This window comes from Pinus tabuliformis, chromosome 7 (genome assembly GCF_031772625.1).
Source record: "Pinus tabuliformis cultivar Carrire ecotype Pingquan chromosome 7, CPIR1, whole genome shotgun sequence".
Taxonomy (NCBI): domain Eukaryota; kingdom Viridiplantae; phylum Streptophyta; class Pinopsida; order Pinales; family Pinaceae; genus Pinus; species Pinus tabuliformis.
In genome coordinates, this window is record NC_142293.1 from 282,808,773 (window position 1) to 282,819,374 (window position 10,602).

The following is a 10,602-nucleotide window of genomic DNA, read 5'->3' on the forward strand; positions in this document are numbered from 1 at the left end:
GTTTAGAGGAGAGAAAGGGCAATTTGTCATTTAAGAAAGGTATAAACAAAGCAAGTTGTGTTGAAAATGTTTGTTATTCATGTTAAAGGATGTCCAAATGAAAAAGAAAGTTATATAGTGAAATAACATATTTCAAGACCTTTCCAGTGATATATGGCACGCCTTACAGAAATATTGTTTTGGATTTTTATGCCCCATTTACATACCCTATCTTTGAATGCATTTTTACTCCAATCACCTAGCCCATATGGGAGCATAATATATATATGGTTGGAAAGCTTATTTTGCGACCTTTCCAACGGTATATGGCACTCCCTCTAACTCATCGTGATTGAGGATAAATTATTCTTTGAGAATTCATTATACAGTTTGTCAAGTTAGCCCAACCAGTGGACAAGTCAGCCTAGTAAGTGGACAACTTAGCCCAATCATTGGACAACTCAACCTAGTCAATGGACAACTTAGCCCAATCACTGGACAACTCAACCCAAGTAGTGGACAAGTCGACTCTAACCTAGCATCCAAAGCGTTATAAACAGGCATTGAATAAGAGAATTTTAGCCACCTCCTCAAGTAAGTCGATTATATTCTAAGGCGTTGAATGAGGGGGTTTAAGGTTCATACCTTGTGAACCAAAGGGAAAAAAATGTGAAGTCGATTTCTAGCCAAGTTGGAGGAATTTTTGTGGGATATATTTGCTTCCCTATATGGGTTGTAAAAAGGTTTTTGACACACTTTTTGGGAAGTTTTTTGGTTTTGTTTTGAAGGAGGCAAAATTTTGCTATGGAGAAGGTTAAGTTATGGTTTGATCTAGAAGTCGAGTTTCAGCCCTTTTGGAGGCCAAGTTTCAACACTATTGGAGGTTGAGTTTCAACACTATTGGAGGTTGAGTTTCAGCCCCGTTGAAGGCTTAGTTATAGACCTATTGGAGGTTGATTTCTAGTCCTAGTTAGAGGATGAATTATAGACCTATTGGAGGCCAGGTTCTAAAATAAGTTGCGTAAAAGCTTCCAGGAGGGAAAACTTTCTTTGAATAGATTCCAAGGATAGATGTTATTGTCCCTTGAACAATTATAAGTTGGTTCTTACTGAGGATTTGTGTCCTCATCTTATTGATCAGTTGGAGCCTACAAATTTTGTAAGTTGGTGCTTGTAGAGGATTGGTGTCCTCACAAGTGTTTGTAATAAATGTAAGATTGTTTGAAAAGCATTGAAGTGTTTCTTCTTCAAGTTTGGATTTGCAATTTAATATCAGTGTTCATGCACAGTGTTAATAATTGATTATGTTATGAGATTTCAGTTTTAAGATTAACTGTTAAAAGTAACAAAATCTTGATTCAATCCCCCCCCCTTAGTACTTCTAACAATTGGTATCAGAGCAGTCTTCTTCAAGAATATTCTAATAGCTAGAAGAAGACCTTGCAAGGTTGATGTCTAGTAGAGAATTCTCAATCAATATTCCTTTGTTTGATGGAAAAAAAAATTACCTTTTGGAAGATAAGAATGAAAACCCAGTTGATGTCTCTTGGTGTTGAAGCTTGGCAGTTTGTTTTAGATGGATATAAAGTTCCATATTTTCCTCCTAGAAAGTAGTGCACGAGTCTAAGGTCCATCATCTCAAATTCAGAGGCTATCTCCCTCTTACACTCAATTATTAGGGGCTCACTACTTGTTAAGAATAGATCGTCAACTTATAAAACAAAAATCAACGACATACCTTGGACTACCTGGAGGTAGAGGTTGGGATCGAAATTGCTTCTTGTGAATCCCAGCTTCACCAAATAACTATCGATGTGGGTGTACCATGCTTTGGGGGCTTGCTTCAAACCATACAATGCCTTCTTCAATCTGCAAACATGCATATTTCAATCCTCTACTTCAAATCCCTATGGTTTCTCAACATACAATTCTTCTTGTAACATGTCATGGAGGAATGCATTCTTCACGTCCATCTGATGAAGGGTCCATCCTTGACTTGTGGCAAGTGAAACTATCGAATGAATGGTTGTATATCGAGCCACGGGTGCAAATATATCATCATAATCTTCTTCCCCTTTCTGGGAAAAATCTCGGCCCACGAACCTTGCTTTATATTTCTCAATGCTGCCATCAACTCCATGCTTGATCTTGAATAGCCACTTTGAAGTCACCACAGATTTCCCCTTCGGTCTCGGCACAACATCCCATACTTCATTCTTCATAATTGATTCATATTCTTCGGTCATAGACTCTTTCCAAACTTGTTCTTTTACGGCTTCTTCAAATATGGGAGGTTCGGCTTGAATCATAGTGCTCATGGCTGCAACATTTCCCTAGTACCTGCATAGTATTCTTCCTTTCTCTAAATTATCTTTAAATGAGAGCTCATCTCTCATCATCCTGTAATGTGTCTCGAAGCCAAATTGGCCTCTTCCTAGTAGGACGATCATATGGAGGAGGATCTAAGGGATCCAAGGGTTCCCTAGGATCATCAACAATATCTGTCTCAGATTCGAGCATGGAAGAACCATCTAAAATATCCATATCAGCATTCTTCTCAAGAGGCGGAGGTGGAGGAAGGTCCCTTCCTTTTACAAGGGTAGAATCTTCATCGAATGTAACATCCTTGTTAATTTCAACCTTCCTTTGACCAAGAATATATATTCTATATTCTTTAGAATTTTCACAATATCCAACAAATGTACCTTTTCTTCTAGTGGCCTCTAACTTGTTTATTTTGTCCTTCGGCACATGAAAGTATACAAGGCAGCCAAAGATATAGAGATGACCAACATCAGGCTTGACACCAGTGAATACTTATTTGGGGGTCTTTTTGTCCAATGGTTGATGAGGTACCCTGTTTTGAAGATATACGGCGGCATTTGTTGCTTCTCCCCATAGGAACTTTGGGAAGTTTTGATCATGGAGCATGGCACATGCAGCTTTTATAATGGACCTATTCTTTCTTTCAGCCACTCCATTTTGTTTGGGAGTATAGGGCATAATTGTCTCTTTCTTGATACCTTCCTATTGATGCTGCTAATTTTTGTTATGCCAACAAGGGGAACTAACCCGATCGTAGGCCCCAATTAGATCTACTTTCGTTTGGAGTGGCTAGTTCCAACGGGTTTTAAAGGATCCCGTAAACTGTTATAGGTGTTGAAAGATTGCTCCCTGAAGGAAGACTTCAGTTAAATCAACAAAAGAAACAGCTAACCTATATGTATTAAGTCCTATCTATACTAATTCTACCTACTTATACTAATCTTAACTATTCTAATCTATCCTGCAGGAGCATAATAAAAGAGATTAAACATCATATATAGATTCCAAGTCCAAATGAATCAATTACTAAGTTCACAGATGAACAAGGTTGTATTAAAGCTTAATTGCAATCTAATTATTCATACAAGAATGCACATTCTTGTTCCTACAAATAAACTTGCAACTAATGTTTAATATAGTTTCAAATCGGGGACTGCTCATGAGTTAACCATGATAAAGAATTACATTCAAATAACCAAGACTAGTCATAAGTTGTATCGTTATCAATCTACACAAAATAAAACACATTTATATTTATTCCAGCAACAACACCCTGATTCTAAACACATGAAAGAAGAGGAAAATAAATCTGAAAAAAAAGGCTCCTTCTTGACCCAAATAGTCTTCTTTATTAGCATAATAAATCAAAAGTTGTTATGCCCAGAAAAAAATTCCTCTACCCATCTCCGAAGGTAATACTTATGCAGAAAAGACTGACCCTCCGTCTTCCTCCTTGACTTTCCACCTTCATGCTCTTTTCCATATACACATTAAAATATAAAAACGTAGAATTGATCGGTGAAACGGCTGATACGTAGAGGGCATATCTACTGGAGCGCTTCATTTCTTGGGGAAAGGAATAGATGTTGATTAAAAGAGAATGACTGCGTATCATCTCTTCACACCTATTTTGAGCGGACGTTATTCCCTATTATTTCCTGAAGGAAACTAAAGACACTGCGCTCATCATCCCACATCTGGCATGATTGAAGGTGTGTTTGGAGGTAATAACATCTTGATGGATCAGCGTTGTCATGAGTGCTTCCTCTTAACATAGAGCATGCCTCCATTATGCACTATGGCGGTTCGTATCCCTTTCTTGTAGAGTATGTCTTTGCAATATCGACATCGATGGTGCAGAGGTGTCGTCTTGATATAAATCGCATTTATCCGTTACCGGGTCCACTCAAACTTGACTTTCTTCTCTTGGTCCTCACCTGCAAAAATAGTTCATATTAGCTATGATTATGAGAAATATGACAAACATGCCCACAAACAAACCTTGCATTAAGTCGCAGTTTCTATTTAATCTCACAACGCAGAGCAACTATAATTATTAAACCACTGAACCTGTTGTAACATGTATTCTCATTGCCCATAATATTCATTTTTATTCAAAAATCGCTTGACAATGCTTCAAAAGCAGGCCATTCACTGTATCAGATTTTCTTTTAAAACCCCGGACCACAACACTTTATCGGAACACATGGGAATAACACGGGAAAACCTGCAGTCGAACCATAAGTCCGAACTTCAAATACTATACACCCAGATCTATAATTATCGTCAGGTTCGCTCATCGTCCCTTCTCATATCGTATGTCGCTTCACTTTCTTCGGCTGCCAATTGCGATTTGCGATTGGCCGAACCTGAAAATATATAATTTGTGTTTAATAGTCCCGGCTGGTCCGCCATATTGCATCGCGCCTTATGTATAAGCTTTGGGCTCCACCGATTGCGATTTGCGATAGGCCGGACCCGAAAAATATATGTGTTGCGATTAATAATTCCGGCGGGTCCGCCATATCGCATCGCGCTTTATGTATAAACACTGAACTCTTCCAATTGCGATTTTCTATTAGGGAAGCGGACCCAAAAAATATATGTGTTATGTTTAATAATCCCGGTGGGTCCGGTGTATTGCGATGTGCCTTATGTATCAGTGTTGAAAGTGTCGATTGCGATATCTGATGCGATCGGAGACTTGATAGCATCGCAGTAACTTATGGGAGATAGACCTTAGCCCTTTACCAATGTGAAAAGCGATATGCGATGGAGGAGTGGTCAAGCAATTGTGATAAGCGATGAAGGCATGCATCGAGAGATGTGTAAAGACCGAGGAAGCGCGAAAAGGGTAAGTTATGCATATTTGTATAGTATTTCTATTATCAAAGCATTGATATAGAAATAAGGACGCGATAGAAGGTTTTGAGGGTTGAGTCCACATACACCCATAGTAAAGAGTGGGAGTTGGTTATATGTGTGGGTATACAGCACCATGAAGGTTTATGAGGATTGAAAAAGTCCCAATGAAGGATATGAATGAAGGGATAGACTGGGTTATAAATGAATCATGCCGCAAAGATTTATCTAGGGGGGTCTTAACCATTAAGAATTGAAGATTTGACTCGGCAGAGAGTAAAAATCCTTGGGATAAAAACAGATCATTCAGAGAGTTATCATTCGTAGAAATGAAAGATCAAACTTCTAGGGTACCCATTCAAATTTGCTACCAGCGCAGGTTTTAATAGGGTGGTGGTTGTGGCCACAACAAATGGCGAACCACTGGGTGAACCAGTTATCTCTGTTACCAAATAAACTTTGGATCAGTAGAACATCAGGGTGTTAAGATAAACTTGAAATGCAAACTGTATAGATGGATAGGCATGGGTTCCACTTCAGCATTAATAGCTTTAAGCGGGATAAAGACAAATAGCTTCTACTTACTGATAGGGTTTTGACAGACATTCTCTAACGGTCGTATTATGGGATTTATTGACCTTCCTTTACTTGTTTTCTACTTTCAAAATCCTTTCAGGGCCATCACCGGTTTGTCAATACATGTTTAGGTGTGTACCTCAGCTCTTTATCGCTCATCAAACTTGATGTAGATATGTTTATCTGCACTTTATGTAAGAATTTTAGTGCTATACTTTCGTATGATTGAATGGGGTAGTCATGGATCATGCCATATTTTTAAACTGCTTAAGCAAGGTTGGGCTTGTTGTGTCAACCGGTACTCTGAGTCCAACAACAGTCCCTACTCTAACCGGCTTCCCAAACAACTTGTCCTTCCAGATTGGCACAAGGACTCAACATTTCATTTTCTTGTACATAAGTTCTTCTAGTTTCAAGCACAAGGATTAGAGCACAATTAAATTTGCCACAGGATATACAATAGCGAGCTTAACCCATGAGAGGAGGTTTACTTGTAGATGACAGATATTGGAAATTTTAGTGTGGTGGATGGAACCAATGGAGAATGACTGCAAACCTCATAGACAAGTATAGGCTAGGTCTGGATGGGATTTTAAAAATGCAGCGTTTCGCCATGCCAGTCCAGCTGTGGTTACACATTTTTCATTTTATAAAGATGCCCCTACATGCTCCGGGTATCCAGGTTATCAACAAATCCTACCTAGTTCCCAATAGATGCCAATGAGTGGCTTTGATTTGAATTTCACCGTTGATTTTCCAGTTCTCATAGGCTCATTGAAAGTTTGCTTGATTTGCAAGGTAATGATGAATTTAGGATTGGCAGACTCATCAGCAGGTTACTAAGGGAGGCAAAAAGCTAAAGGTGGGGAATGAGGGCAATCTGAAGAGAGTTATAAAGGTGAAAACGAGACTAAAGGACCGAAATCAATTGGCTGAAAAGGACTGAAATTCAAAACAGAAGGAAAATAAACTTTGCGAAAAAACAAGAATGGACGGGACGAAAATATAACTTAAGCAGCAAAAATAAAATGAATCCTAACCTACTAAGGAGCTAACCACCATGTGGTGGCTACTGGAAGTATCTCTTAAGATGTTGGCCATTAGTAGGGAGTTTTTTAGTTTCTCCCTGTAAATTTTTCAATCTGTAAGTTCCCTGACCAATTTTTTCCTCAACTTGGAATGGGCCCAGCCATAAGTGTTGGAATTTCGTGTGCTTACCTTTTGGCTCACTCAACTTGTCCCATTTCAAGGCTAGCTCTATTATTTGGTAATATTTATCTCCTACCAGATGGTGATCAAACCATCTCTTCACAATCATTTGGTGATTTCTAAATTTATTTCTGGCTTTATCTCTCAATTCCTCCAACCTCACCAGTTGGTTAATCCTTTTTTGAAGTAAGGCTGAAGGGGTCCCTCTCGAAGCTTGGGAGAGCTGTAAAGAGGGAAGGGTAACATTAGGAGGCAAGATGGCTTCCTGTCCATAGACGAGGAAGTATGGGGAGTTTCCTAATGCTACTTTTGGGGTGACCCTATCGGCCCAAAGGGCATTTGTTAGAGCGTTATGCCAATTCCTCTAGTTGTCAGCGACAGATTTACGAATTATGCAGATGAGGTTTTTATTTAAGGACTCTGCAACTCCATTTCCCTGGGGATAATAATTTGATGCATACCTTATGCGAATTGATTTATCGATAGCAAATTCAGTCAATTTTAGTGATGAAAAGTAAGAAGCATTATCAAATATGAGAGCGTCAGGGATGCCAAACCTGTTGATAATAAATTTCTCAATAAAAGATATTACCTCGTCTTCGTTAACCTTCTGAAGCGGGATGGATTTGGTCCATTTGGTGAAGTAGTTGGTTGTCGTGAGTATATACTTATGTTGATGTGAAGAGTTCAGAGTGATCTCAACTATGACATCTAGGCCCCATTGCTGGAACAGGCGATAAATCATAACAGGCCTGAGGGAAACGGCTGGCTTTCTTTCTCGTCTTGCGGCAGTTTGACATACCTTCCATTTTCGAGCGTAGGCATGCGAGTCTCTGAACACTGTGGGCCAATAATATCCAGCTCTTAATATTTTGTGAGCAGTGGTCTCTCCTCCATAGTGACCACCTGTTGGGTCGTCGTGCATTTCTTTCAAGACATGATCGGCATCATCCTTTTCCAAACACCTCAGCCAAACTCCATCATAATTTTTTCTGTATAATGTGTCATTGGCCAAGTGATACTGATTAGATTTCAATCTGAGCGCTCTCCTTCGTGATGCATCCATGTGCTCAGGACATGATCCCCATGTTAAATAAAAGCGTATGTCGTAATACCACGACTCAGGGTCCAAAGGGACTTCTGACGTTTCGCACTCACACATCAACGTCTCATTAATCCATAGGGGCTCCTCCCTGAATTCTACTTGTGCATTCTATATGCTCTGTGCTTCTGGTTCTTTGGATGCCCCTTCTTTATCCGCCAAGGGTTCTGCCGCGAGCTCACACAATCCTTGCTCTCGAACTATCTTTGTCGGCTTAATCTCGAGGTCGTATTCTTGAAGGGCGGTTATCCAATTCCCTCTCTGTTCACCCATTTCTTTCTGCACGAAGAGGACTCTTGCAGCAGGGTGGGGAACGATTACTTTAATCCTGGCCTTTAATAAATAAGGGCGGAAATGTTTTATGGCTTTAAAAACTGCAAAAACTTGTTTCTCCACGTCTGGGTAGTTCAGTTCTGCTCCCTGAAGATTAGAGCTCATATAAGAAATAGGGACTTCGTTGCCATCATCATTTTTTGGGTGAGGATTGCGGCATATGAAACATCAGAAGCGAAAGTGTACAAGAAGAATTCCTTGTCGAAATTGGGGTTGACCAACGCAGGAGCTTCTGCAATGGCATCCTTAATTCGCTGAAATGATTTCTTAGATTCATTGCTCCGCCTATACATAACGTCTTTCTTCATCATTAGCTGCATGGGACGCACTATTTCTGCGAAACCTTAAACGAATTTCCTAACGAAATTAATTTTCTCGAAGGAAGATTGCATTGCCATTTTATTTGTAGGGGGTTGTATTCTCATGATGGTCTCTATTCTTTCAGGATCAATAACAATCCCTTCTTTAGAGAGGATATGACCCAGTAGTTTCCCTTCTGTAACTGCGAAGACGCTCTTCTTGGGATTCAACGATATTCCGTATCTTCGGCATCTTTCGAAAATCTGTTTCAGGTGATAAATATGATCCCTTTTGTGATACAAATACACAGTAATGTCATCCATGTACACTACTACTGATCTGTTAATCAATCCTCAGAAAGCTATGTCCATAGCTCTTTGAAATGTGGCGCCCGCATTAATAAGTCCAAACGGCATTTTACAATATGTGTAAGTGCCCCATTTAGTGTTGAAGGTTGTCTTAAGCTGATCTCCATTCGATACCAACACTTGATTATATCCCAAAAAACCATCCAATAGGGACAACATTTCAGACCCATAAATGCACTGAAGAATGTGTTCCATAGAAGGGACATGATAGTTATCTTTCTGCGATGCTTTGTTCAAGTTTCTGAAATCGATACATAACCTGATGTCTCCATTTTTCTTTCTTACTGGCATGAGATTGGCTACCCAGCGGGTGTGCCTGACAGGAAAAATGATTTTGGCATCTAGCATTTTGTTTAATTCTTTCTTCACCAACGGTTCTAGGCTTGGATGCATCTTGTGAAGCTTTTGTTGGTATGGCCTAACATCCTTCTCCAATGAAATCACATGTTGCATAATGTTGGTGTTAGCGCTTGAAATTTCACCTCAGGCTGAGAAAGGTAAACCTCAAGGCAACATCAAACCACTTAGCCTCGTAGCTAGCCCTACGGAGCAGGAGAGGGCTCTCTCCGATCTATCTCGATAAAGATCTTCAATGGGCGAGATAACCAATAGGGTAACACTGATTTTAGGCTAGTAAACTGATCAAAAGGGTTGATTTGGGATTTTTAGGGTTTTTGGTGGAAAATTGGGGAAATGGCAATTTTAGGTGCGGGGATTGGACACAGTTTTCGCAGGGGGTTCTTTGGGGCGAGGTAGGAAACAATATTGATGCCTTTAATAGAGATGGATGGATGAGAATGACCGGTGAGGAGTTAAAGAGAGCAAGAAATAACCTTGAATTCCCTTTAAATAGTCGAAAACATTGATATTAAGCAAACTTAAAAGCAGAGCATGACAGTCATGAGTTCTACTTTAACACTTCATTTGCCTAATGTGCAGAAGGAAAAGTAAGGAAATGATTCACATAACACACTTACAAGTACAAAGAGAAACACACCATCAATACATGTGACCACAAGAATCCCAAAAAGGACTGCAAAACCCTGGTCTTCCTTTGCCAAAAATTGCAGAGATACAGTGAGTAATACAATAAGAGCTTCTCCCTCAAGAGTCCAACCTTCCAACCTCTGAAAATGACTAAGAAAATACATAATATAGGCAAGCTAACACCTTTCCTTGCCTCTAGGGGTCGAGCTCATCCTTCTAGGAGCTGTTTCAACCAATTCTAAACTGAGCACTAAAATCTAGGCAGTCAAAACAACTTGCCTCTATAAGCTAGGAAACCAATTCATTCATTAAATTTTCACCTATCTCATGAATGAATCTTCTAGAAGAGATACATAAGTGTAAAAGTGTCATAAAATTACATCATTTACAACAAGGAGGATAAAAATCAACTCCAACAAGTCAAACATACTCAAAACTGCGTTTTGCTGAGTTGTAGGCTGAAATCCTGAGCAATTTGCCTGACGAGTCGCGTGCCAAATCCTGACGGGTCGCGCGCCTTTGAGAGCACTTTTGGGGCACTTTCAGGTGTCCAAATGAGGC